A 26264-nucleotide genomic window follows, 5' to 3' on the forward strand; every position below is an offset into this window, starting at 1 on the left:
AGAAATTAGAGAACACATAAACAAAAAAGGAAGAAAGAGACTCAGTAGCTTCTGGTTTTCATAAGTTTTTTTTCTATATTCTGTGTGCTTGGAGTGGGAAGTGTCTTCATTTGTGTTTAGGGGGTGTTAGAGAGGTGCTATCATAGCCCCACTTTGTAAATGAGGAAATTGAATTCCAGAAAGAGGGAGTACATTTTCCAAGGTCATGCAGATAGTAGGAAGGTTAAGCCGGCTTTGAAACCCACAGCCTGTGAGTCCAGGCCCAGCTCTCATGTCAGGATAAGGAGGGGCCTCAGAGATGCCCTGCACTGAAGTGCCCTCAGGCACCTGCCCCTGAACCCCTCACTTGCGCAGGGAGCCTCATGATGACTAGTGGCACATAACCATTCCCCGCTGAAGATAAACTCCTATTTTGTAGCCTGCCCACTCCTAGAGTCCTGGGAGTGGGCAGATTGTGAATAAACAACCCACTTATGTAGGGTTTTCAGGCAAGTCAGTTTTGCTTTCCCAAGGGATACTGTGTTGACACTGTCCTTAGGTCTGAAAGCACATAAGTTCTTTCCTTCTGGGCTTTTCCTTCACTTTAAAGGGTGCTTTTTACTCTGCTTTCTTCTGGTCTTTCCTGTTTGCTAGCTGGCTGTCTTGGGGTTCCCAGCAAATATTTCCATTGTTTTCTAAGAGAAACAAACATGCACTGTTTTAATGCCTAAACTAACAAATGTGCACCATTTGTTTCAATGGTTAAAATTATGTTTTGAGGTGGAAGTCAAGTGGATTGAGGGCAAATTGTTTCCTAAAATCTATTAGTATAATTTTAAAGAATTTCAAAAAGATAGAGGCACGAACGCTAATTGTGTGATGACTGTAAGTAATCATGTGTGATACAGGCCCTGCCCTATGGTGGGCCAGGTGGCACACAAACTATCTCCTGTGCCAACACGGCAATCAGATCTAGTAGCCTTGAGGTGAAGGAGGAGATGAAATGTTCACTTACCTGCTTTGCCCATCTGTAGGAGAGGGGGCAGTGGGCTGGAAGTGGCATGTACCTCACATGGTGGCCTATACCTTCTTGCTGTATCCGGAGCATGTGGACCAGTATCCTGCCAGCTGAGCTCTGACTCAGCCTCATCCACTGCTTCAGGCAGAGGCAGCCGTTGATTGGAGACAAGGTTGCTACAGTGGGACCAGATGGCCTGCAGGGTCCTTTCTAGCACTGACATTCTAGGGTTTGGCAAGTTCAAAAAAAGAATAAGGTTTTTTTTTCTTTTTTTTTTTAAGGATATCAGGTCCAGACAGTTGTCTTCCTGGAGGGGAAAGGAAAAATGTTAAATGCACACAGTGGGTGACAATTCATCCAAGGCAGCATCAGGCTATAAAACAGGTTTTTTTCCTACAGAGGCCAGACAATTTGATTAAGTTGGGATAGTCTCTTAAAACTTAATTCTCACACAACTCTGTTAACAGTTATTATCCCCATTGAACAGATGCGGAAACTGAAGCTTAGAGAAAGAAAATATCTTACCCCAGAGTAAGGAAATGCCGCAGCCAGGACTGGAACTCAGGCCCAAGCTCTTCTAGCACATTTTAGCTGTGTGTATATGCTATTAACAGGCCTGGCATTGGGATTCATATTGATTCACAGGCTGCATAAATACCCAGGAAACCCCTAGAAGAATTGGGTTCTTTCTTAGAGAGGGCAGTGGGTATAAAGGTCACGGTATGGGAGAAGGATGCCAAGGAGGAATGAAGAGTGCCAGGGCCAGGAGTTGTCTCTGCAATAGTAACCAGTCACTTTCTGTCACTCAGATTAGCATCAAGATTTTGCACATCATCTCCAGATTGCACATTGGGAATAGAGGTCCTATGGCTGTCCTTGGTGGGAAGAGTATAGCATTCAGAGTCTGGAGACCTAGTTTTGGCTCCTGGCAATACTGTTATACAAGCCTAGGTATATTACTTGGCTTCTTGGGCCTTGGTCTTGTCATCTGTAAAATGGAACTAATTATACTACATCATAGGGCTATTATAGGGTTTAAATGGAAAAAAAATCAATAATCTTTAATGAACACTTGATAGGTACCTGGCACTGTTCACCTGTATTAACTGATTTAATCTTCACAGCAACCCTCAGAGAGTAGGTGCTATTACTGTCTCCATGTTGGGAAACAGAGGCACAGGAAAATTAAGTAACTTGCCCAATATGACATTAGCAGCAAGTGAGGAAGCTGAGATTGAAACCTAGACAGTGTGGTTTCAGAGTAGGTATTCAGTAAGAACCCATTAAATGAATAAATGAATTCTAGGGCTGGTGAATTCCAGACAACAGCATTCTGAGTGTCAAAGACTATTCAAAGTAGATGGGCCCTTAGAGGGGCATTAGTTTAACAGGCTGTTTAATGGATGAGGACTCCAGGGGTCAGAGGGTGAAAGACCTGCGGGAGGTCTTGGTAAGTCTGTAGCAGAACTGTGAGGACCCAGGCCTCTGGGCAGCCTTGCCCAGTTGGGGTGCCCATGGTCCACAATTCTGAGGTTATATTCTAGGAAACACAACTCAGTGGAAAAAGTGCAGTCATTTCCATAATCACTAATGCAGAGTCTCTGAACACTTAAGGCACTTCTACTCTCCGACACAGTGTATCTATTAACCCTTTCCCCAAACACATTAAATAACACTGTTAGGAAGCACTGTTAGGAAAATGGTAAAGGAAGAATAAGGCACTAGGCAATGCTGTATGGCAACTCATGCCTACAAAACCCCTGCATTTTGGAACACATACAAATAAAGGATAAATTAGAATGGCTGCCTATGGGGCAGGGGGGTGGGAGTGACCCACAGGGTAAAGGGAAATACATAATACAAGAGAGGACTAGCCAGGACCAGTGGTGACTGAGCCATCATCTGGGGAGTAGGACTGACTCATTTCACTGCACCAGAGAGCCAAAAATAAAACTGAGTAAAAATAAAAGACAGGATGAAATCACTCTGCCTGAAACACACTGGCTGTGGACTCAAGGAGGAAAGGGGAGCACACATCCTGGACTGCCTCACCAAAGGCAGAGGCCTGGAAGTGTCCCTGAGCGGGGTAAGCGAGATCAAGGACAGAGCCAGTCACATCAATGTGAGCTCAAGCGCCAGGCTAGAGGTCACAGGCAGACCCTCCAAGGCCCTAAGGAAGGAGCAAAGGTTAATATCAGAGGTCACACAGTCACCTGCTGCTGCATCTTCCTCATTTAGGTTTAGCTGAATCCACTATTAGGATGACTCTAAGGATGTCAAGAAGACACACATGTAGGCCAGTAATCCCATAATTGTATGACTGTTGGCTTGGTCCTCATAAGAGTCCTGCCATAAGCTGGTCCAAGTGGCACATCCACCCATCTCTCAGCCAATGGACTATGCCTGTCAGGATCGGGTGAAGGAAAAGGGCATCCTCATTTAGTCAGTTTGCCTATCTGTAGACAGGTAACAGTTGGATGTAGACCTCCCATAACTGCCCACCTGGCTACCCTGGGAAGTGGGTATCCCCTGGGCAGAGAGCCTGCAGTTATGAGCTCAAATCACAAGGTGGCAGCATGGGGAAGAAAGCTGGTTCTCAACTCCATGCAGAGGACATTCAGGTTTGCTTGGGGGCACAGGAAAGGGGGGACCATGGTCCTTAGAGAGCCAGAATGGCTCATTTATTAAACATGATATAAGGCAGAACCCTGTAACTCCAATGGCTGGGGGAAGGGCATTAAGGAGAGGCAGGCATGATTTTCTAGAAAGTGGTCCTCAATCAATAATCCACCACAGAGGTGGGTAACTCTACATGTATGTGAATATATGAGTGCTTATGTGTATCTATATGTGAACGTGTGATTGTGTATGTCCAGTGTGTGTCACTAGTGTGAAGTGTGCCTGTACATTAGTGTGAGAGTGTGACTATGAGTGTGGGGATTGGGGAAGGGGGAAGCAGCAGGCTCAGGTGTCGCCAGGGAGGCTAAGAGGAAACTATAAAGCTGGGCGATGTCCTCTTTATCAGAGAGCACTTCTCCTGGGTCAATAGGGGCAGAGCGCAAATACAGATAGTAGTGACTGGGAGGTGCCAAGCATGGCTGTGGTACTGGAGAGGAAGTGGCACTCTCATGGGAAAGGAAAGGCCCACACTAAATTCCACTTAGTTCTAAACTCAGAAAATGAACTCTGGGCCCACGTTCCAACCAGCCTGGCCATTTGCAAGTGGTGCAAGTGGGACAGATAATCTTCCTGGGCTTCAGTTTCTCCATCTGTAAAATGGCAGAAATAATTGGGCCTGCTTTCCCAGCAGTATGTGAGGATTAAGAGAGAGAGCTATGTATGTAATGCACTTAGAAGAAGGCCTAATGTGTGATAAGTCTGTTGGTTATGGCAAAAACATGAAATCATGCTATTCAAGGAGGCCCATGGACAGCCTGGTCCACACCTGCCACTGCTAAGTTCAATCTCCTGTCCTTCCCCTGTCCCCAGTCTTCTAGAGAGGACCTTGTTGATGGTGCAGTGGGCCTTCTCAGGAAGTGGTGAGTACCCCATCTCTGGGGAAGGGGGAGTTTATAGGGGACAAGCCTGCCTGGAGGGGGCTGTTAGGCCTGTGACCTTCTAGATCCAACTCTAGCTCTGACACCACTCACTCCAGGCAGTTAAGAATATTGACTCACAAAAACTGCTAAAGTTTTGCCCTTGTTTTCTCTTTTCGTTTTATTAAGGACTGGGTGGAGAGCATTTGGTGTCATCAGGGATTACTTTGAAACTACCGCTTCACATTTGGAGCTGGCTTGAGTCAACTGGTCACCATGGAATTTCTTTTTTTAGTGCATAAATAGCCAAGTTACAGGCAGCTGTTGCCTTGTCCAGGGCAGAAAGCAGCCCGTTGATGTAGAGCTGCCTGGCTCGTATTTCTTGGGCAAACAGATGCCATGTCTTTCAACTCACCAATTAGGAAGCCCAGAAACTGTGGTTTGGAGACCACATGTCTAGTTATGTCTAGTTATTCAGGTGGCTTTTACCTGGGAAGCCCTCTCTGAATGTCAGAACCACAAGATAAAGGACATATATAGTAGCTGGGGGCTCTGCTTCTTAGGGCCATCTCAGGATGCGGTGAACATTCAGTGCCAAGTCAGTGAGGAAACTGTTTTGGAGCCAAAGCATTAAAAAACAAACAAACAAACAAAAAAACCCAAACCAGCCACAAACCACTGAGCCTTTACTGAGTGCTTATTTTATGCAGGTTCCGAGCCCAGGGAGGGCCTCTAAGGGGAGGGGAGGCCGAAGCTGGAAATAAGAAGTAGTAGGAGTGATTACACTGGATGGGGTTAAGGCTCTTCAAGAGGTGGGAATGACACGAGCAAAGGCATGGAGGTAGGAATGTATAAAGTATGTTACAGGGAAGAGTTCAGTTAGAACAGAGAGTTCAAACTAATAAATAAATTTAATACACATCCATTCAGTGTCTACTATGTGCTAGACACTAAGTCACCCAGATGAAGTGGAACAACAACAAAGAAATCCTTCTTCTGTGGACACTGTACTGAACAGCAACATAATAATAGCTCACATTTATTATTATTGTAGCAGCAGCAGCAGCAGCAGCAGCAGCAGCAGCAGCAGCAGCAGCAGCAGCAGCAGCAGCAGCAGCAGTAGTAGCGGTAGTATATACCTGGCACTGTTTTAAGTACTTTGTATTTATTTACTCATTTAATCCTCAGTACACCCACATAAAGTAGGTATGGTTATCTCTAGTCTACAGATGAGGAAGCACTGGCACTGAGGCAGAATTCAAACCCAGAACCCATGCTCTGACTGCGACACTCCACAACTCCACTATCCTCAGTGAGAAAGGGCGAGAGGTCAGGTTGACAGGTAATTGGTCTGGACAGTGGCAAATGCTGGGCAGAGGGAGTGGTGATCCAGTGCTTTTGGAAGATTAGTCCATGGGCATGTGACTGGAGGGACTTGGGGGTTCAGGGGGCAATTGCATTCCCTTGTCCTCACTGAGGAGGGGCAGAGGCGTGAAGACAAAGAAGGATCAGTAGTTAGGGCTTAGAACATTCCTCAGGGCATACCTTGCCTAGAATAAATGAATTTAGCAGAACTTGTTCCCTCCCCATCAAAGAGGACTGACTACCAGTTTTCTGTGGATTATTCTTTGTATTATCATTAATTGCAGTTCACTGGGGGTGGGAGGGTCTTTCTGTTGGGTCAAACTCTTATCCCAAAACAAGGGGCTCGAAGAGTCTCCAGACTTGGCTAGAAGACATGATGATTTGCACAATGTCCAGCCTCAAACCTTCTCCCCAAATTCCATCAACCAATCCTCAAACCCAGTGTTCTGGTGAGTCACAAACCCACTCCCAGTCTCCCTCATCCCCTGTCCCTTCCCCATAGCTCTACCCTGCAGGTCCCTTCACATTTCTTCATCAGAAATCCCAATGCCAGCCCCTCTTGAAGGCCAGTCTGCAGGTGCCTGTGCATGACTGGAGCCATGCTTTTGTTTGGGTGGTACCACTGCTTTTGCCTCCCTGCTTGCCAACCACTACCATGCCTGCTCTAGATTTACAGAAGCACAAGCCAGATCCCTGTTCCAGCCTCTTCCAGGTCTCAGTCATGTTTCCTGAACGGATGTAAAATTTCACTCTGACTTAGGTGAGAGCAGCCAACTTTATTTTGGCTGCCACCATCCGGCTGCTGCCAGTGCAGCCTCTTAGAGTGCCCCTCCCTGCACCTGCACTCATGGCCCTCTTGGTTGCACAGCTTTGCCAAGCCTTCTCCTTGCTGGGTTCTGCCTCAGGGAAAGGCCCTGTCCCCTGGAATCCCAGAAGAGCCTGGATCCTCAGGCACCATGCCCCCTCTGTGTGCCTGTTGGCCATCCTCTCCTCCTTCCTCTCTAGCTCTGCTCTGACCCTCAAAACAAAACTAACCTTGTGCAGATACCCACTCTGGGGCAGGGTGGGGTCCAGGGGTCACATACTCCCGTGAGTTGGCAACAACGCTAAGAACGCATTTCAAGATTGCCCTTAAAGAACATCCTCAGCCAGGCATAGCCCTTGAAGGCTGGGGATTCCTGCCCAGGAATTTTTCCAATAATCTACCAGCTGTTTCTTCTCTTTCTGTGGTTTTATATTTCTTTCTGTTCCAACTCCTCCTTTTGCTTTCAGTATGGCAGCTCAGGCCAAATGGTGGTGGAGGGTGGGGAACTAGCATTTGCTAAGGCAGGAGCTGTGGCCATGGTCAGCTGTGCCAAGGGAGGGGATGGGATAAAGGAGGAAACGGGAGTGCAACAGAGGAAGTGAGACCAGCAGCAGCGTGGCCCTCCTGTTTTTCTGGTGATCTTCATGTCATTCAGCTCTGGGCATATAGCCCTGTCTCCTCCTGGCCCCTGTCAAAAGTGTACATTTCCTACTTGGGAGGGTGACACATTAACCCAGTAACGCCAGTTCACTTTTCAGATGTGCTAGCTGTTACCTAACAGAGCAGAGACCAAGGAGAAGGGCACAGTGAACAGGTAAGTTGTGAAGAAGAGTGTAGGAAGGGTTGGGTGCATGGAGCACATATTTGAGGAGGTACCATGGCACCTCTGAGCAGGAAGGAGGTACCAGACACCCCAGAGACTTGGGTAAAAGGATGAACCCCTACCTAGGAGGACCTTTTTCACTGCATAATTAGGCTCCAAGAGGATGGGTAAGGTGAGTAGGGTCTCTTGGTGAGATCATTTCCCTGATGTGATGTTGGGCATCACAGCATTTGCCTGTGTCACTGGGTCTCCACAGTGGATCCCCTGGACAACTTTCTGATGGGACAGCTACTGGCCTCAGCTTCAGAAAAGGATTAAACTCAGCTGTATGTAACAGAAAAGCAAAATAAGGGGCTTAAACCAGAGAAAGCTTTATTCTTCTCTCATGTACAAGAACTGAGGAGACAGACAGTCCTGAGCATTTTAAAAGCAAGACTTAAATGAATAGAGGCATCCAGGTACCATTCACCTTCTTGACTCTACCTTAGGGATTTTTCCAAGTGGGCAGCTCATTCTGTGTAGAGCTTGATAAATGTGCTCTGCGTGGCCTTCCTTCTTGTCTCATGGCCTCACGGCTCCACATGCTTCTTGGGCTCATTTCCCAAATCCTTATCTGGGGGTCTGCCTCTGGAGGACCCCTAACCAAGATACTAATATGGGTGAGCACTTAATACATTCAAGGTATTGTCTCATTTCCTCCTCAGCCTTATCTGGTGAGATGCCATTATTAAGCCCCATTTTAGGGATGAGGCTATAACTTGCTCAAGGTCACCCACTATTGGAGCCAAGACTCAAAAAAGCTGATCATTTTGTGATACTTCCTGGGATTGATCCTAGACCTGAACCCCCAAATCAGATAATGCACATTTTTAGGCTTTTGACCTGTTCTGCCAAGTGGCCCCTGAGTAAAGTCTAGCCGACTGCCCCATCCTACCAGCAGTGTGGGAGACGACTCATTTATCACATCCTCACTGTCAAGGGCTCCTAGCTCTTTCTAGCTAAGCACCTGTGAGCCCATTCCTCCAAATTATGTCTTTTTTTAAGCGCAGAAAGCATTAATATTAACTAGCCTGTCAGCCTTATACTAGCAAACATGCAATATCTATCTGTGAGTTGAACTAAAGAGATGAAACCAAGTGTACAAGTTCCTACCCTGAGCAGAAGAGTCTTCCTGGGAGTGAAGCTTTTGCCCAACTCCCCTCCCTGGAGCCAGGTGGGTGGAGATGGGTGGGTAGGCAGATGGGAAAGGGAGAGGAAGGATCAAGGAGGAAGGGCACCTGATGGTCACTGTGTTGTGAGGCCTGGGGAGGGAATCTCTGCACAAATTTGCCCTCTTCTGCCACATTCCTTTTCTTTGCAGAAATACTGGTGAGGTGGGAGTGGCTGAGCCTACAGCCCCGTATCTCTTCCCCTTAGATGTTTGAATAGCCTACCAGCTACTCCCCACCCAGGTGTGCCATATGCCTGAGGGTGACAGGAAAAACATGCAGGCAGCTAGAGGGACTCACCGGAATTCCTCTCTCACCTGCATGTGAAGCTGCTGTTTCAGGTATCTTTGGTGAGAAGGGAACCCTACCTATGGCCCCAGGATGGGGCTGTGCCTACCTGACTCCTTTCTAATAAAACTCTCCTACTGCCCTTTATAGTATCCAAAATGCTTTCGCATCAGGGAACTCCTTTGATCCTTCTTCAATCTGTAAAGTGGGCTGAGTCAGGGTATCATTATCCCCATTTTACAGATGGGGGAGTTTGAGGCTCTGATTAAAATGATGGTTCAATGTCACATGGTATAACTCAAGAATTCTGTAGCCCTGCCTACTAATTATCATAATTATAGTGATAACAGTGTTCATTGAACATTATTACATGCAGGTCCTGTGTGAGGCTCTTTGTTCAAATTATGTCTTTCAGTCCTCACAAAACCCTCTCAGATGGATAGTCAACTGCATCTGGCAGAGTTGAGATCTGAACCTGGGGTGTCCAACTCCATAGCTGGGGGTTCTCAAAGTGTGGTTCCCAGGCCAGGAGGATCAGCCAAGAACCTAGAAGACATGCACATTCTTGGGAACTGCCCCAGAACTACTGAATTAGAAAATTGGGGTGAGGCTTGGCAGTCTTTGGTTTGACATGCCCTCCAGGTAATTCTGATGCACTCTCAAATTTGAGAGTTGCTGTCCTAATACATTCTTTTAACTCAGTGGATTTTAATCCGAATACACAGTGGAATCACTTGGGAGCTTTAATAAATAACAATGCTGGGCCAGACCAGAATCTCTGCAATGGGGCTCAGGCATCAGTTTTTTCAGAAGCTCCTTATGTGTACTTCACTGCCTTTGACATGCACAGGGAGGTAAGCCCTGGAATGCTCCACAGTTTACCAGAAAGTTCTAGAGTAGAAGAGGAGGGCAGTCTGTTTCAGAGAATCCTAGAGGGAATGAGCAAAGACTTGGAGTCCAGAAAGGAGAGACTCCGGGGGCTTAGCCCCTCCTTCTTGAGATGCCTCCACATGGGCCTAGGAAGCCTGCAGCCCTGGTGGCTGGGGCCCAGAGTGCAGAGTGCCCTGACTGTTTGTCTTGGTGTTTGCCCAAGCAGGCAGTTCTGTGTAGAGCTGCAGCTCTTTTGTTTGTGTGGTTTAACTGTTGGCCCAGTTTTTCCAGGGCTAATTAGATATCCCTGTAAGGAGCACATCCCTCTCTAGTCTATAGTATTCCCAAAAAGGGACTGAAGGCACTGTTTCCCCTTAGAGTTCAGGCAGGGCAAGGGTATGGGGTTCTGGCTCCTGCTTCTAACTGTATCATTCTGGGCCTCAGGTTCGAGGATCTGATGAGTGTATCAGTCAGGGTCCAGTCAGAAGACAGAAACCACAATGGTCATTTCAACAGACAGAATCTACATAAAGAATAATTAAGTACTGAAGAATTGCAAAGACAGAGAGAATGTCGAAGTATCAGTGGGTCACAGCCACAGAAAAACACAGGGTTTCCCTAGAGCTGGAGGTACAAAGGGAAAAGGCTGCAGTTGTTAAAACTTAGAATCACTTTGCTGTACACCTAAAACGAATACAACATTGTAAATCAGCTATACTTCAAGTAAAAAAAAAAAAGGTCAATAAATAGGTTCCTTTTGCTATGAAAACTGTAGTCACAAAGATTTATCATAAACATGGAAATGAGAGAAGGCTGCTTCCTGGAGGAAGTTAAGGTTGGGCTGGGGCAGAAAAGATGAATGGGAGTTAATCATATGAAGAAAACAGAGTTCCAGGTAGGAAGAACAGTATGTGCAAAGACTCTGAGTAGGACATGGGGAGCATGAGAACTGCAAGTCCTGCCCCTGACCTCTGGCCAGCTGACCTTGGCCAGCCCTCCCAGGCATGCAGTCCACCTGCTGGGACCCACCATCACCCCAGTTTGGAGCCCTATGGCTAACTCTTCCTGGATCATGCTGGAGGCTGGCCATCCTCAGCTAGTGTAGATCTCAGCCTCCCTCAGCTCCAAGTGACAGGCTGGCCTCAGAGGCCTCCTGAGGGAGGCCTGAAAAAGTCCCAAAGCTGGAAGCTGGTCTAGGGACTGATAGGGACAGTCCTGTCAGATAGGGAGCTGGGCAAGTCCCTGGTGAATCTTTGAAGAGTTAGTGAATCAGCATACCATATAAATGACCTTTGTAAAAAGAAGCCCCAGGACAGCTGGGGGCACAAATGAGCAATGCTCACCCCCTTCCCCCAACCACCAGAGCCTCAACTGGGAGTCTTGGAGCACTCATCTCACACCAATTAACTCCTACTCCTTGACCCGGTGAACGGGCAATGATTAAGCCTATTTTGCAGGCAGAGAAACGGAAAGGCAAGGCTGGAGAGGAAAGCTGCTGTTTGGGGAGATTCCAGGTCTGATCCTTTTGGGAGGCAGTTGGGCCTTTGGAGAATAAGATTCTGAGGAACCACATGGAGGTTTTGCGAGGACCCAGAGAGCCTCTGGGATGAGCAGGCAAGATTCTAGTTTTCTAATGGGACAGGAAAGGGGGAGAGACAGACTAGAGGAAAGAAAGGGAACCACTCTTCCTAGATTTCCCAGTGCCTCCTCTCTGCCCTGTTTACAGAAAACAAAGTGCCTCTGGCTGACCCTGGACCGGTTCCCTTGGAATAATTAGAGCAATCACTGTTAATGCTCCCAGGAGGGCACAGTCCTTCCCCATCCTGCCACTGACTTGGCAAGGCTGAAGGCCCAGCTGGGGCCCCATGCTGGCATCTGTTGGGATCTGCATACTTGAGGTCCCCAATCCACCTCCCCCAACCTAGACAGCACTGAAAGGTGCCCAAGGCCATCCAAGTTTCCAAGGGCCCAACTAATCAAGCATTGAGAGCTGTGTCATCCTCATCACTGGGAACATTTGATGAGGAGGAACCATCACTGAATGGGCTCCTCCAATCCCCAATGGGAAAATGAGCCTCTCCCTTCCTGACATCCCCCACATCTGCCTGAGGTAGGTCTTTCAGAAGAACCCACCCAACCAGAGGCACTGAACAAAGACTGTTTGAATTCTCTGAAGCTCCCTTGGAGGGCAAGGGTGAAGGTGTATGCACAAATCCCTGTTGGGTTGGGGGGCCCTGCAAGATGCCACCACCCATCTGCCTGAGCACCGGGGCTACTGGAGGACAGGGGAACCACCTGATGGGATGACATGAGCCAGGACATAAGATTTTGGGTAGAGACCTGGGACTGACAGAGGGGCAGCCCCCATTGATTTATGCAGGTCCAGAGACCCTCTGCCTTAACACCCCTTGCATGCCATCTTTCCTAATAGCCTGATGTACCACAGGCAGGGGGTTTCTTTCTCCCTCCTCTACTTTGTTCCCACCCGCCTCACCCCAGGTCTGGGGGTGTGCTGGAGCCAGCTCATACAGGCTTGCAAGAGCCAACTGTTAAATATTCAGGAATGAGCTGGTTGTTAAACACAGCCATCATTAAAAATTAAATTATATGAATCAGTGTTTCTCAAACTTTCATTCATTATTGCCTCCTAAGAAGCCTTTTTATACATTTTTTCCCCTAGTCTCCTACCACCCTCCCCATGAAATCTTAATATCACAGATAAGCTGTATGTCCATTTATGTACTGGTTTATGTATTTGTACTCTATACCTACAAAAGAGTAAGACTTTTTTGCCTCCTGCCAAGAACCAATTTTCAGCCCTGTTGACGATGCATGATATAAACTCATAATTAAATAAATTATATTAAAGACAAAAGTAATATATACTCAAAATTCATCACTTTCTAGTTATTTTACTATCATTTTATTATTATGGACATTTTTGAAGTTATTGATATATCTTTTTCCCCCTGGAGAGCTGGGCATTTACCAGCCCAACACTGGACAAATCTTTTAGTAAAATAACAGACATTTTGAGAAGTGATTAAAGAAACAGAGGTTTGGGGGGAGTGGGGGAGGGCATAGCTCAAGTGGTAGCATGCATGCTTAGCATGGAGAGATCCTGGGTTCAACCCCCAGTACCTCCTCTAAAAATAAATAAATCTAATTATCCCCCCACCAAAATAAAAAAATTAAATAATACAATAATTAATTTTAAAAAATTTTTTTAAAAGAAAGAGGTTTGTCCAGTAAAAATCTCACTTGAAGGTATGTAGGAGAATGTGGAAAATTCTAGGGGACGCAGGAAGAAGAGGGAAGAGGAGCTCAGAGAGAGAAAAGACCTTCTGATGCTGATTCCATATTGGCTGTTGGGTGTCTCTCTTACGAAAAGTTTGAAAAAGGGGGAAAAATGGTGGGGGTATATATGTGTGTGTATATATAATCCACATCCTCGTGCTCTAAGTGTTTGTGATTAGCAATTGCTTGCTTTTTCCTAATGTGTAATGCAGACCTTTATACACCACTGTTAAGGGTCAGGGGCATAAAGCTGAGACCCTCTTCTCTCCACACCCACTGTCCCTTTTCCTCCCAGTGTCTTATGTCTAGAGTCTCCTGTAAATACCTGAATCTCTACTCGAAATGGCATGCTGGGCTCTATGAGGAACACAGAGAAACTGACAACGTGCCTGGCCTTGAAGACAAGGAGAAGACAAGACTTTCACCCACAGACACACAATGTGGAAGCACTGCATCACTTCTTTCTCTCCGGGACCCAGTTACCTCACCATTGAAATGGAAGGGGTGGACTGAGTTTTCAGGAGGACCTTCCAGCTCTCACTATCCTTGCCTGGAAAGCTATCTGCTCTTCCTTCCATCTGGACAAAGCTACAAGGTTCTGCCCAGGCACTGCATCCTCCCTCTCCTCTGGCCTCAATCATCACCCATTTGCCTGTAGAATGGCCTTTTAAAACTCAGCCCAGTGCCATCTGCTTCTTCGACAAAAGTCCCAAAGTCTACAATATGTGAGAGGGTAGAGCATGAATTCAAATGCTGTGCCATTACTTGTCAGCTGGAGGACTGTGAGCATTATCAATCTCTCCCAACACCAGCTTCTTTGTCTTCAAAACAGGAATAAGGCCCACAGTGCCGAGCCTTGTGTGAAGACACAGGAACTAGTGTGTTATGCATGAAGCTCCTTGTTAAGGATTGAATTGTTTCCCTTCCACAAACTCATATGTTGAAGCCCTATTCCCCAGTACCTTAGAATCCAATCTAACTGGTGTCCTTATAAGAAGAGATTAGGACAGACAGACACCAAGGGTGCGTGTCCAGAGGGACAACTGTGTGAAGAGGCAGCAAGAAGGCAGCCATTTGTAAGCCAAGGATGGAGGCCTTCGGAGAAATCAAACCTTCTGGCACCATGATCTTGGACTTTCAACCCCTTGAACTGTGATAAATTTGTTCAAATCACCTAGTCTGTGGTATGGCAGTCCTAGCAGACTAATGCAGTCCTTAAGAGGCATTGATTCTTTCTGCCTTTAATTCATGTCAGTCTTGTTTTATGTGTGGGAAGTCTTGTTCCTCTGCTTATAAATGTCTGAAGAGTGAGATCCAGCCCCGTGTATCTTTTCGTGTGTCCCCAGAGCACACAGTTCAATGTCAGGCATAAAGGGCACAAAGTCAGATTTCTCTCCTTACTATCTGCTTCACCCATCTGTGGACAATGGTGTGGGGACCCAGCTGCCATCCATCTAGATGCTTTTCAAACTGCAGGTCATGGACTTAATTTAGTGAGTACATGAGCACTTTTCAAAAATAATGACACAGAACAGTAGAGAATAAAAAATGCCAGTATGCATCTTGGGCAGTAAGGGGAAGCATTATTTCACGAAACTTGTACTTGGTTTTACATATTTGTAACTAAACATTAAAAAATAATTATAAACTATTCTAAGTGCTATGAATTGTGTTTGTGTGTCTGGTTACTGCATTGTGGTGTTAAATCCATTTCTTATTGTGAGTTATAATCCTCAAAGTCTGAAGAAACACTGCCCCCTACCAGTGTTTTTAAATTTCTCTTTGATTGAGTTTATGATTGAAAAGCCAATCAGCAAGTGGTTCAGGGTTGCCCTTGGGTGGTTTAGGGGCAAGGACCAAAATGGGAGGAGTCACCCTGACCAGGCCCAATAGCCTTGGAGCCCTGGCCTTGGGTGCTTTCCTCTGTGTGTCCTAGAATAAGTGACATGACTTCCCTGGGCCTCAGTTTCCCCATCTGTATAAGGGGACTTACAAAAACTACTAACAGGGGTTCTGTGAGGATTATCAGGAGCCAAGGAACCCGAAGGTACCCACTCGCTGATGTAAGAGGCAGTTTTATTTAATTATTTTGTTATTTAATCATTTCATTCATGTCTGCCTGCTCTAGTAGGTTAATTGTTTCTTTCTTTTTCTACCTCAGGAGAAAGGAATGTACTTGCCCTTCACCCCTCAGGAATCCCTGGCTAGGTGTTGAAGGGGTATCCAGAAAGGTATTTCAGAGGTTAAATCCCAAAGTGAGACTCTCCTAAGGATTTTATGCAGATAAAATCAAGTTCTGGTATATTCTCAAAGTAGCTTCCAAAGAGGAGTCGATGTCCCAAGAGGCCAGGAGGAGTAGCGTCTCACTCTTTGTCCAGGAATCACAGGGATCTAGGCCTGCTGCCACCCCTCTGCACTATGGCTGGGCTCCCAGGAATAGTGCCTGCAAGACCTGAATCACTGCTAGAAGCCATCTTGGGCCCCTGGGAGTGTAGGGTTGGGGCAGCTTTCCCAAGATGGTTCCCTGAACCTGGTGGTCCAACAAACCCCTCCCTTAGCCAGGCTGCTTCTCTCCATGACAGGCCTATCATCTCTGGTCCGAGGCCTCTCCAAAACCCATGTTGGCAAGCCTGCTTCCAAGCAGGGAAGTTAGATATGAGTGGAATATCTGGAATTCCTGGAGGATTTATGACTCAGCAACTGGAACAGGTATAGGTATAAGTAACTGACCCCTACCCCTACTCTGATTCTGACCCTGCCTCCAGCTCCTGTTCTAGGCTCCCCTCTCTGACCCCAGAACCATATCTAGGTCACCATCCTGACCTCAACCCCCTGGTTCAGAGCAGAGAGCACTGGATACAGAGTCAGGAGCTTTGTGAATATTGTACTATGTAAATGTGCTTACCTATTAAAAATTTAAACAAAACAAAGTTAATTATAAAGACTATGAGGCAACAGGGGGAAATGCTAATAAGACAGGTAGGAAAAAAGATAAAACACTATATTCAGTAGGATTATAACTATGTAAAAAAAAATGCACGCTAAAATTTCCATCTGTGGAAGGAACATTTTAGTTCTTTTTTACTTCCTTCTTTTTTTGTAATTTTTCCAGAAATTTCTGTAATAAACATATACTTCTTCTACTAGAAAAAAAAATAGTAACAGAGAATACATAGATACTAACAGAATGAAATATTCTGTATAATCTCAATTGCGAAAAAACAGTATTGAAAAAGACTGGAAGGAAATATGCAAAATGTTCACAGTGGTTGTCCCCTGAGTATGAGATACAAGGTAATGTTTAAAATATTACTGTATTTTGTGTTACTTTCATGATGGATAGACGGAAGGAAGGAAGAAAGGAAGGAAGAAAGGAAGGAAATCCAGTGGAAGGGAATTCTTCAAAATAACAGCTGTATTAGGGTAGTAAGATTATAGGTCATTTCTGTTGCTTTGTTCAGTTTTCTAAATTTTCCATTATGTGGTTTTGGTGTTATTTTAGCAGGAATGAAACCCTTACTGCTGCAGAGTGGGGATCTACTCCCCAAAGTCCTGCTCAACTGTGCTAAAGAGCTAGAGCTCCTAGTTGCTTGTTATTCGTTGCAAGTGACAAGGCCCAAGGGGTTGCTCTGGATAATGGGAGATTGCTATTGGTGACATGTTGCTGGGGAGAAAGAGCAAAACATTAGAGAACCCTTAGGCCCTTAAAATGTCTTAGTCGGCAAACATGGAGCCCTGACTGCTGGGGCTTGGTGTCGGAGAGTATAGGGGAGCAAGACCAATCCTGCCCTCCCTGGGCTCCAGCCTCCTACAGCACTCTAGGCAAGTATGTTTCATGCAGAGATGGACGAGGAGTCCTTAAGGAGGTTTAAGCAGAGACCCAGCAAGATTAGGCCTTGTAGAAAATGACTAACTTTGCCAATGGACAAAATTAGGCCTGTCCAAGGGTTGAATCCTCACTGGTTCTCACTTGCCTTGCCACAGGGAACACATGTCCACTCAGAATCTTCTTGATGGAAGGACACTGTTAGTGATTACAAAGCAAACTGCCCAACAAAGATTTTGGTCATCCAAATTCAGAGACCTGGGTTCTGATTCTGGGTCTACCAGATATGGGACCTTGTACAAGCAATTCCACCCTCATGAGGCTCAATCTCGTAATCTGTAAAATGGGGAGCATCATGGTAATAAAGAATAATACCTGCCTTGACGACCTCCCAGAGTTTCTGTGAGGATCAGATGACACAGTATATATAAAAAGCACTTTAAAGGTATAAAGAACATCAGCTGATGAATGGATAAACAATACGTGGTATATCAATACAATAGAATTCTGTTTAATCTTAAAAAGGAATGAGGTACTGATACATGACAACATCAACCTTGAAAACATTATGCAAAGTAAAAGAAATCAGAGGCCACATATTGTATGATTCCATTTATATGAAACAATGTTTATGTTTATATAAAACATAAATATAAACACATATACATTCTTTTCAGATTCTTTTCCATTATAGATTATTTTAAGATATTGAATATAATTTCCTGTGCTATACAGTAGGCCTTGTTTATCTTCTGCTGCATTTCTATATACTAACGAAGTATCAGAAAGAGAAATTAAGGAAATTTACCACTGTATCAAAGAGAATAAAATACCTAGGAATAAACATGCCTAAGGAGGCAAAACCTGTACTCCAAAAACTAAGACGCTGTTGAAAGAAACTGAAGACAACACAAACAGATGGAAAGATATACCATGTTCTTGGATTGGAAGAATCAATATTGTTAACATAACCATATTACTTGAGGCAATCTACAGATTCAATACAGTGCTTATCAAATTACCAGTGGCATTTTTCACAGAACTAGAGCAAATAATTATAAAAATTTGTAGGGAAACACAAAAGACCCTGAATAGCCAAAACAATCTTGAAAAAGAAGAATGGAGCTGGAGGAATCATGCTCCCTGACTTCAGACTATACTGCAAAGCTACAGTAATCAAAACAATATGGTACTGGCACAAAAACAGACATAGATCAATGGAACAGGACAGAAAGCCCAGAAATAAATCCACGCACTTATGGTCAATCTACGACAAAGGAGACAAATGTATACAATGAGAATAGGCAGTCTCTTCAATAAGCAATGCTGGGAAAAGTGGATAGCTACACGCAAAAGAATGAAATTAGAACATTCTCTACCACCATATAAAAAAATAAACTCAAAATGGATTAAAGACCTAAAGGTAAGACCGGATACTGTAAGACTCCTAGAGGAAAACATAAGCAGAACACTCTTTGACATAAATCACAATAATATTTTTTTGGATCTGTCTCCTAGAGTAATGGAAATAAAAGCAAAAATAATCTAGTTGGACCTAATTAAACTTAAAAGCTTTTGCACAGCAAAGGAAACTATAAACAAAACGAAAAGACAACCTATGGAATGAGAGAAGATATTTGCAAATGATGTGACTAACAAGGGATTAATTTCCAAAATATATAAACAGCTCATATGGGTCAACATAAAAAAAAACAAAACAACAACCCAATCAACTACATCTAACAGACAAATATTCAGTCACCTCATTAAAAAGACAATTTTCCCCATCCCTTCCCCATGTACTTTGGGGAAGGGTCAGTTCTCAGTCTTGCAACCTATTACTCCCCCTGTCCTCTCCTCCTCCTCACAACACAGCAGGGCTTTGTGAGGGGTGAACATACCCTCTCTGCCAGGGTTTCCTTAGCTTCCTAGACAAGAGTAACCAGACACTGGCTTAAAATGTCTTCTACCTTGGAGAATCTGATGGAGCAAATTGGGGTAGGACCAAGGAATCCAAGTTTAATTCTCTCCCAAGGAAGTTAGAGAAATACTGCTCTGTGACATATACTGAGTTCTCTCTAGCCTGGCTTATAGTAACCTTAATGATCAAGTTCTGCAGACTGACTTGTTAAGGAAGTGGAAGCTTAAAATATTTATAAAATCATTTCTTTCTCCCCATAGGCTGTCTTTCAAGATTACTGTCTTGCAAGGAGGCCCCTACTACCACCACAAAAAGGAAGGAGAACAATGACTTTGTTGTACAAATTTCTATCTGCCCCTCTTCTGACGCTCCAAAAACCTGTTGATTCTGGCCTGGGGAGCCCCGGGGGTCAACCTGATTAATGGAGCTATGCTTTCAAAAGTATATTTTAAAATCTCCATTCACTAACAATAACATCTTAACATTAATTGAGAACTTACTATCTACAAGGTGTTGTGTGCATTATCTTCTTCAATCTCCAGAGCAACCTTACACTATAACTACCCCCAGTTTACAGATAAGGAAACTGAGGTGTATAGAGGTTAAACAACTTGCCCAGGGTCACACCACTTACAGTGGAAGAGGCAGGATTTGAACTGATGTCTGGGTAATTCTAAAGTTTCTTTTAATCACTAAGATATCCCTTCCCTACTTGAGCTCGAGGCCTCTTGGAAACTGTCTGGTCTGATCTTTCTATTTTATAGGTGTGGAGATATAGGCAGAGAGAGGGAAAGTGACTTGTCCAAGGACACACATCTAGTCAGCAGCAAGGCTGGGAATGGACCCCAGGCCTGGGACTCAATCCAGTGCTCCTTTCCTCAGCCTTTGTGCCTTGGTGCTGGCATTCAACGTGCAACATACGTCATTCAGTAACTGCCGTGTACAGAGCTGCTGAACTGCCTGAAGACAGTGAGATCTGCCTGATGGTTTCATAATTTCACTAGTTCTTAAAATGAGAAGGGCCTAACCAAGAGCACTACTTCAATGCTGTCGTACTGTAAATTTCTATTCACTGATTTCAAATGTGTACATTTTTGCTTATATCTCCAAACCATCTGCAATCTTTCTGTTACGCAAGTTTTTAGGAATCTGGTGATTTTTTTAGAAAAAGGGTGCGGCTGGTAGCCTCATCAGGGCAGCTCTGGACCCATAAAGGCTTGTTTCATCTTTGCAAGGTGCAAAGTCCTGAGGCAGGGAACTCCTTTGAGGCTGTAATTGGGGTGAGAAGCCTTTTGACCTCCAGCCACAGGATCTTTATCCCAGACTATTTCAGAACCTGGAAGGGGAGCTTCCAAGTAGAGGAAGAAAGGGAGTTCATTTTTGGTGAATGGCTACAATGAGCCAGATCCTGTGTTAAATACTTAATTCCCACCCTCACCCTGTGAAGTTGGTACCATTATCCTCCTTTTACAGATGAAGAAATCAAGGCTCAGAGAGCGTAATTTGCCTTACGTCTCACAGCTTTTAGATTAGTTGACCTGGAGTTTGAACTCAGAGTCTGTTGGACTCTAGAGACTCTATGCAGGACACCATGGTGCCATCAAGGGTGAAATGCCACCTGCAAACTTTACTAAGGCCTGCAGGTCCCACCATCTGCTGCCAGACATGGTTTCTCTTCATCCTCCCTCATTCTTGATCCTCCCCTGAGCTGCCCATTCCTGATTATGTGCTGCTCTCATCTGGTCATGCTTGTGCCCATCTCAGCTTTCATTTTCTGGCTGGAAGGAGATGTTCTAGAGAGGGTGATCGCTGCACGCCCACCCATGCCCTTTCTGGGGGACTCCTTATCTCAAAACTGCAGCTGTTGGCCCTGGGATGGACACCTGACCAAGGTCAGTTCAGGTGTCATTAGCCCAGTTGCTTGTGCTTTGGCCTCACTTAGCAAAGAGGACCTGTTTCAATCAGATGTCTTTTCAAGAAATGGAAACCAGACATTGAATCAGTAGCAGCACTTGAATTATAAAGATTGATACTAGAAAGGAGACTAGGAAATGGGGAAAGGTGTGATGATCTACTTCTGAATTGACGAATAAGTAAGACTATGTAATGAGAAAAAAATATATGTGCAGAGAGTGGTAGAAATGTTACAAATACATATATATTATATATATGTAAAAACAGCTGCAGTTTCTGTGAGGCCATGCTGTGTAGCAGTTCCTGTTCTTGGACTCCCATAATTCTCTGTGTCTTTTCATAAACCTCCTTTTCCTGGAGTAAATTGAATGGATTTCTTCCCTTCCTTGAAACCAGAGCAGCTTTGTTTAGAGCAGGAGGAAACCTGAAATAATTTATAAGGTTTGAACTCCCTTATAATTGGCAAAGGACACCTTTGGGTTAAGAGCTCTCAAAGGGCTCCAACTGACAAATCTCAAGGAACAAATTTCAAGCAGTAAGTAAAAAGTGGTCACATAGTTTTCCAGTTATCTATTGCTGTGAACGATACCACTCCAAACTGAGGGACTTAAACAACCATCATTCTTTTGCTTATAAATCCATAATTTGGGCAGGCTAGGCAGAGACAGCTTGTTTCTTCTCCATGTGGCCTCAGTTGGGGTGGCTGAAAGACTGGGATTGGACTCACCTGAAGGCTGACTCATTCACTCACTCATGCACTCACTCATTCACAAGTTTGGAGGGAGACTGGTGCTAGCTGTTGAATGGGACCTCAGCTGGGGATCTGTCAGACACCTACATGGGGCCTCTCCATGTGGTTTCTCCCCTTTTTTGCAGAACAGTAATTAGGTTCCAAGAACAAGCATTCTCAGAGGTGGAAGTTGTATCTTTTACGACCTTGGAAGTCACATAGCATCATGGACACACTCAGATTCAAGGGGGGAGAACATACATTATGTCAACATTACATTGTAAGAGACCATGTTGGATGGGATATATTGTGGTGCCCATTTTCAGAAAATATAATCTGCCACATAGAACTAATAAGCTATAGACATCAGGGAGATGGAGAAAGCCCCTGACCAATGCATATTAAATCAGCAACAGATTAAAACAAATGTACATTAAATCAGCAACAGATTAAGAGCTTCAATAAAACTGCTGCTGCAGTAAGACAGAATTATAAAAAGCAGAGAGAAGTATGAAACACATCATGTGGGAACATTTAATTCAGGTGCAAACAGCCTAGCAGACCCCAGTAACCCCTGGGATTTTCACTGTCTAAGAGACACTAATGCTGAACCTGAACCATCTGTTAAGAAGGGAGGGATGGGGTGATATAATTTGGAATGATTTACATCAGAAATCATCAAAATAATGTTTTGGGTTTTAAATGAATACCTTCAATAACATGTTAAATTTCGTTTGTGATGACAGATAAATATCACTGCAGTATCCTATAATTAATTTATGTTTTACCTTTCAATAAGAAAGAACAACCTACCTTATAGTTCTCTTGGAGATATTCCATTATCTCCTAGCCTCCACTGCTGTGGAAGATAAGTCTGCTGTTACTCTTAGTTCCTTTGTAGGTACTCTGTCTTACTTCCCTGTTTGCATTTAAGACTTTTTTTTTTTTTTTTTTTTGATTCTGGTGTACTATACTTGTTCTTACATATATGTCTACCTGTAGAATTAGAAAAAAAAATTCTGCTCAGAGTTCAATATAATTCTTCATTCCAATGACACATGTTGTCTAATAAAGAATATGTCTAGTCTGTCCTGAGTTCTGAGGACAGAACTTCTAAACCCTTCCTGATTTTCCTAAGTGATAGGGATGTCTTTGTTAACCATAGTGGGGTCCTCAGAATACACCTGAGTTTATGTTAATGAGTGATTCAGGATGGGGGCTGATCATACCAGAAAGACCAATCATGTGACTAGAGGGTTGGGGATTTGAGCCATGTGATACCAGCTCAACTTCCTCAGGAAGAGGAAGAGGGGCTGAAGATTGAGTTCAATCAGTCATGCATATATAATGAAATCCTAATGAAAACTCTGGACACCTGAAGCCTGGGTGAGCCTCCTGGTTGATGAATCTATCAGTATGCTAGGAAGGTGATGATCAGATTCCATAGGGAGGGGGCGTGGAAGTTTCATGTTTGGGACCCTCCCAGACCTCATACTATATATCTCTTCATTTGGCTGATTCTGATTTGTAACCTTTATAATAAAACTGTAATCATAAAGTATAGCACTTTACTGAGTTCTGTAAATTGCCCTAGCAAATTATGGAAGCTAAAAGGGTCATGGAAACCCCTGAATTTGTAGCCAACTGGTCAGAAGTGAGCATGGCCTGGGGCCTTTCAAACTAGGTGGAGTAGGGCATTCTTACTGGGGACTGTGCCTGTAACCTGTGGAGGCTGCACTAACTCTGGGTTACTGCCAGAACTGCACTGCAGTACTGCAAACATCTTTCTACACTCTGGAAGGATTTCAGTGTTAGACACATGTGCTCAGCAAATACTACACTGGGTTACTGAAAAACCAGTAATGACTTCCCACTGCTTTTTGTTCCAATGGGAGCAATAGTGGTTCCTTTGCCTGACATCAAAGATATGCCATTACCTATAGGAGAAATAATGTCCTACCTTTAATAGTGAAATTAAGCAGTATAAAAGAGGTAGTGTGGGAGATGGCATTAACATTCCTTTAGTATACATGATTTGTGTTCTGTCCAGATTTTCTCAGATCCCTTTTCAGGTTCTATTTCCTCTCTTGATTTCTGTGTGATTTTGTTTCCAAGAACCATGCACCTGTGACTATTTTTAAAGTCCTGGTCCAGGGCTACTGGAACTGCTTCACCTGTATTCAGAAAGCCAAAAGTGCCCAGTTGCTTATGTCCCCTTAGAGCAGTCCTTAACCAATAACTGACAGCTGTGGAAATACGAAAGCCCAGCTTCCTTGCCTTGAGTTGGGAGAAACTCTGAGGTATAATTTATACCCCTAGAACCCCCCTGGATAAGGCTCAGCTCAGGACTTTGCCTGAAATTATACTCTTAGTTTTGTCTCCTTCCCTGTCCTGCTCCCCAACTCCCTTTCTGAATTCTTCTGGGAACACTTCCTTAATGGATCACCTAACCCACAAATTCCTGACTCAGGATCTGGGTCAGGGGAAACTAATCCAAAACAGTTCCCAATTATTCACTCCCAGCAGGTTGCCATATGACTTACAGTGCCTGGGGAGAGGGGGAAATCTTCTCAGCCCTCCTTGAGTCAAGCTTGGCCATGTGATATGCTGTGACCAATGGAATATGATGAAAAGTATGCCACACATTACTTGAATCTTAAGAATCATCACATGGTACAAGAATTGTACAATTGTTCTTTTCTCTGGGGAAAGGCCAATATAGGAGGTGCTCTTTCAGCCTGGGTTCCAGAATAAGATGTGTGAAGCAGAACCACATCTGATACACAGCCAACATGTAATGTGAGCAAGAATAAACCTTTAATACTGTAAGACCCTGGGCTTTAGGGGCTATAACTGCAGCATAACCTAACGTATATAACACAGGCAGTGCAGCATAGTAGTTAAGAGCATGTGTCCTGGAGTTAACGTAGCCTGGGGTCAAAGTCAAACTCTACCACCTACTACATGTATAACCTTGTCCAAGTTACTCAGCCTCTCCAAGCCTCACTTTCCTGATTTGTAAAATGGAGATAGTAATGATATTCAGAACCTCATAAGGTTGTTTTGGGGATCAAATGAGTTAACACATAAAGTACTTCAAACAGGGCCTGGCACATGGTAAATGCTTGATAAATATTAACTAAGGTGAACTATAATAATGAAGTTCAATAGTGCATCCTCAAGTTTGCAATGTTTTCTCCCACAACCACTGAGCTTGTTGGTTGTCTCTCCAGCATCCATTCCATTCTTCCCTCAGTCCTGATTTCTGTTTGGAGATCTATGTGGTTCTGAACTGATTTCACTGTGACTTCACTTGGCTGAAGATGTGCCAAACAACCAACAGTGTGCTGCTAAACTGGATCTCAGGAGGGCAAGGAGAGAAGCCAGTTTCCATGATGCAAATACTCCCTCCATGGCCAATTTCAAGCTACCAATGGTTTAACAACTGGCTTGCAAAATTCTTTTTTTTTTTTTTTTAACTTTTTTTTATTGAGTGATAGTCATTTTACAATGTTGTGTCAAATTCCAGTGTAGAGCACAATTTTTCAGTAATACATGAACATACATATATTCATTGTCACATTTTTTTTCACTGTGAGCTACCACAAGATCTTGTATGTATTCAAAATTCTTGAATATTTAACAATCACCTAGTGAGCCAGTACAAGCCAGCTCCAGCACACCATATGCCACCTCTCTAACCATAATATATAAATGCAAGCTGCTCCAATCAGTGAGAACCTCAGGACTTCTGCAACTCCAATCAAACATAAACAATTCCCCTGAATTTTGCAAAATATAAAGGAGCTTTCCAAAATGTATTAGGTTGAACATATGCAACTGTCAATATTTAACTAGTTTTGATCTACATAAAAGGCAATTTCATATGATTCAGCCTAATAGATCAAATACGCTGGAAAATACGGCATTAGAAAGAAAGAGGAAGGAATGAAGAAAGATGGAAGGGAAAAAGGAAGGAGGAAGAGAAGGAGGAGGTAGATGCTACCAGAAGCAAATCTGGAGAATGACCATGTGGAGTTTAAAAACAGAGTTAATCCTTTACAATGGGAATTAAATATAACTTTGGAGAATTAGCTTCTTCAATATTCAATTACATACCCTCTTGGAAGTATCATATTAAACCATACAAGCTTATCTAGCGACTTCATTCTTCCAAACTTGTTTTTAAGGCACCATGATTCCCCTTCTATCAAGGGCGAGACATTCAGAAAAGTCTGAGAAGAGATTTTTGGTAAGCACCCTCCGACACGTTTTTGGGGAAACTCTGGGTCACGCCATCCAGGGAGTTCCATTTTCCCGGGGCCATTTTTCTCGTCACTCACTGGCAGCAAGTTGGGGAGTTAGGGACTCGAACGGGGTGGGGTTCCTTCACCTCTCGGGGCCTCAGGTAACTCACCTGTGCGGTGGGGATAAGAAGGCCCCTCAGAGGCCGGCCGTGAGGATTAAACAGGGAAATACATGCGCTGGGAACGACGCTCGACAGGACTCAGTAGGACAACTTAAACACCGAGCGGCGTTTACGCACCCCAGCCCCACGCAGGTGAAGAGACTAGCGCCTCCATTCCCAGCGCCGCCGCCTCAGCTGCTTCCCGGCGGCCCCCGCGGTGGGCGTGGCCCTGCTTCCCAGAATGCTCCGCAGGTTGCTGCCGGGATGGGGGGTCGG

General features: G+C 44.4%; 1 long non-coding RNA gene across 1 annotated transcript; it reads right to left on the bottom strand.

Annotated features, from left to right (window-relative positions):
• Nucleotides 1-534: 534 nt before the first annotated feature.
• Nucleotides 535-26264, bottom strand: LOC116658261. Its single transcript, XR_004313548.1, has 4 exons — nucleotides 25998-26264; nucleotides 22394-22576; nucleotides 995-1304; nucleotides 535-674 (listed from the first exon to the last, which is right to left on the bottom strand). It is a non-coding gene; the product is annotated as an uncharacterized LOC116658261 (long non-coding RNA).

Source organism: Camelus ferus, chromosome 20 (genome assembly GCF_009834535.1).
Source record: "Camelus ferus isolate YT-003-E chromosome 20, BCGSAC_Cfer_1.0, whole genome shotgun sequence".
NCBI classification, from domain to species: domain Eukaryota; kingdom Metazoa; phylum Chordata; class Mammalia; order Artiodactyla; family Camelidae; genus Camelus; species Camelus ferus.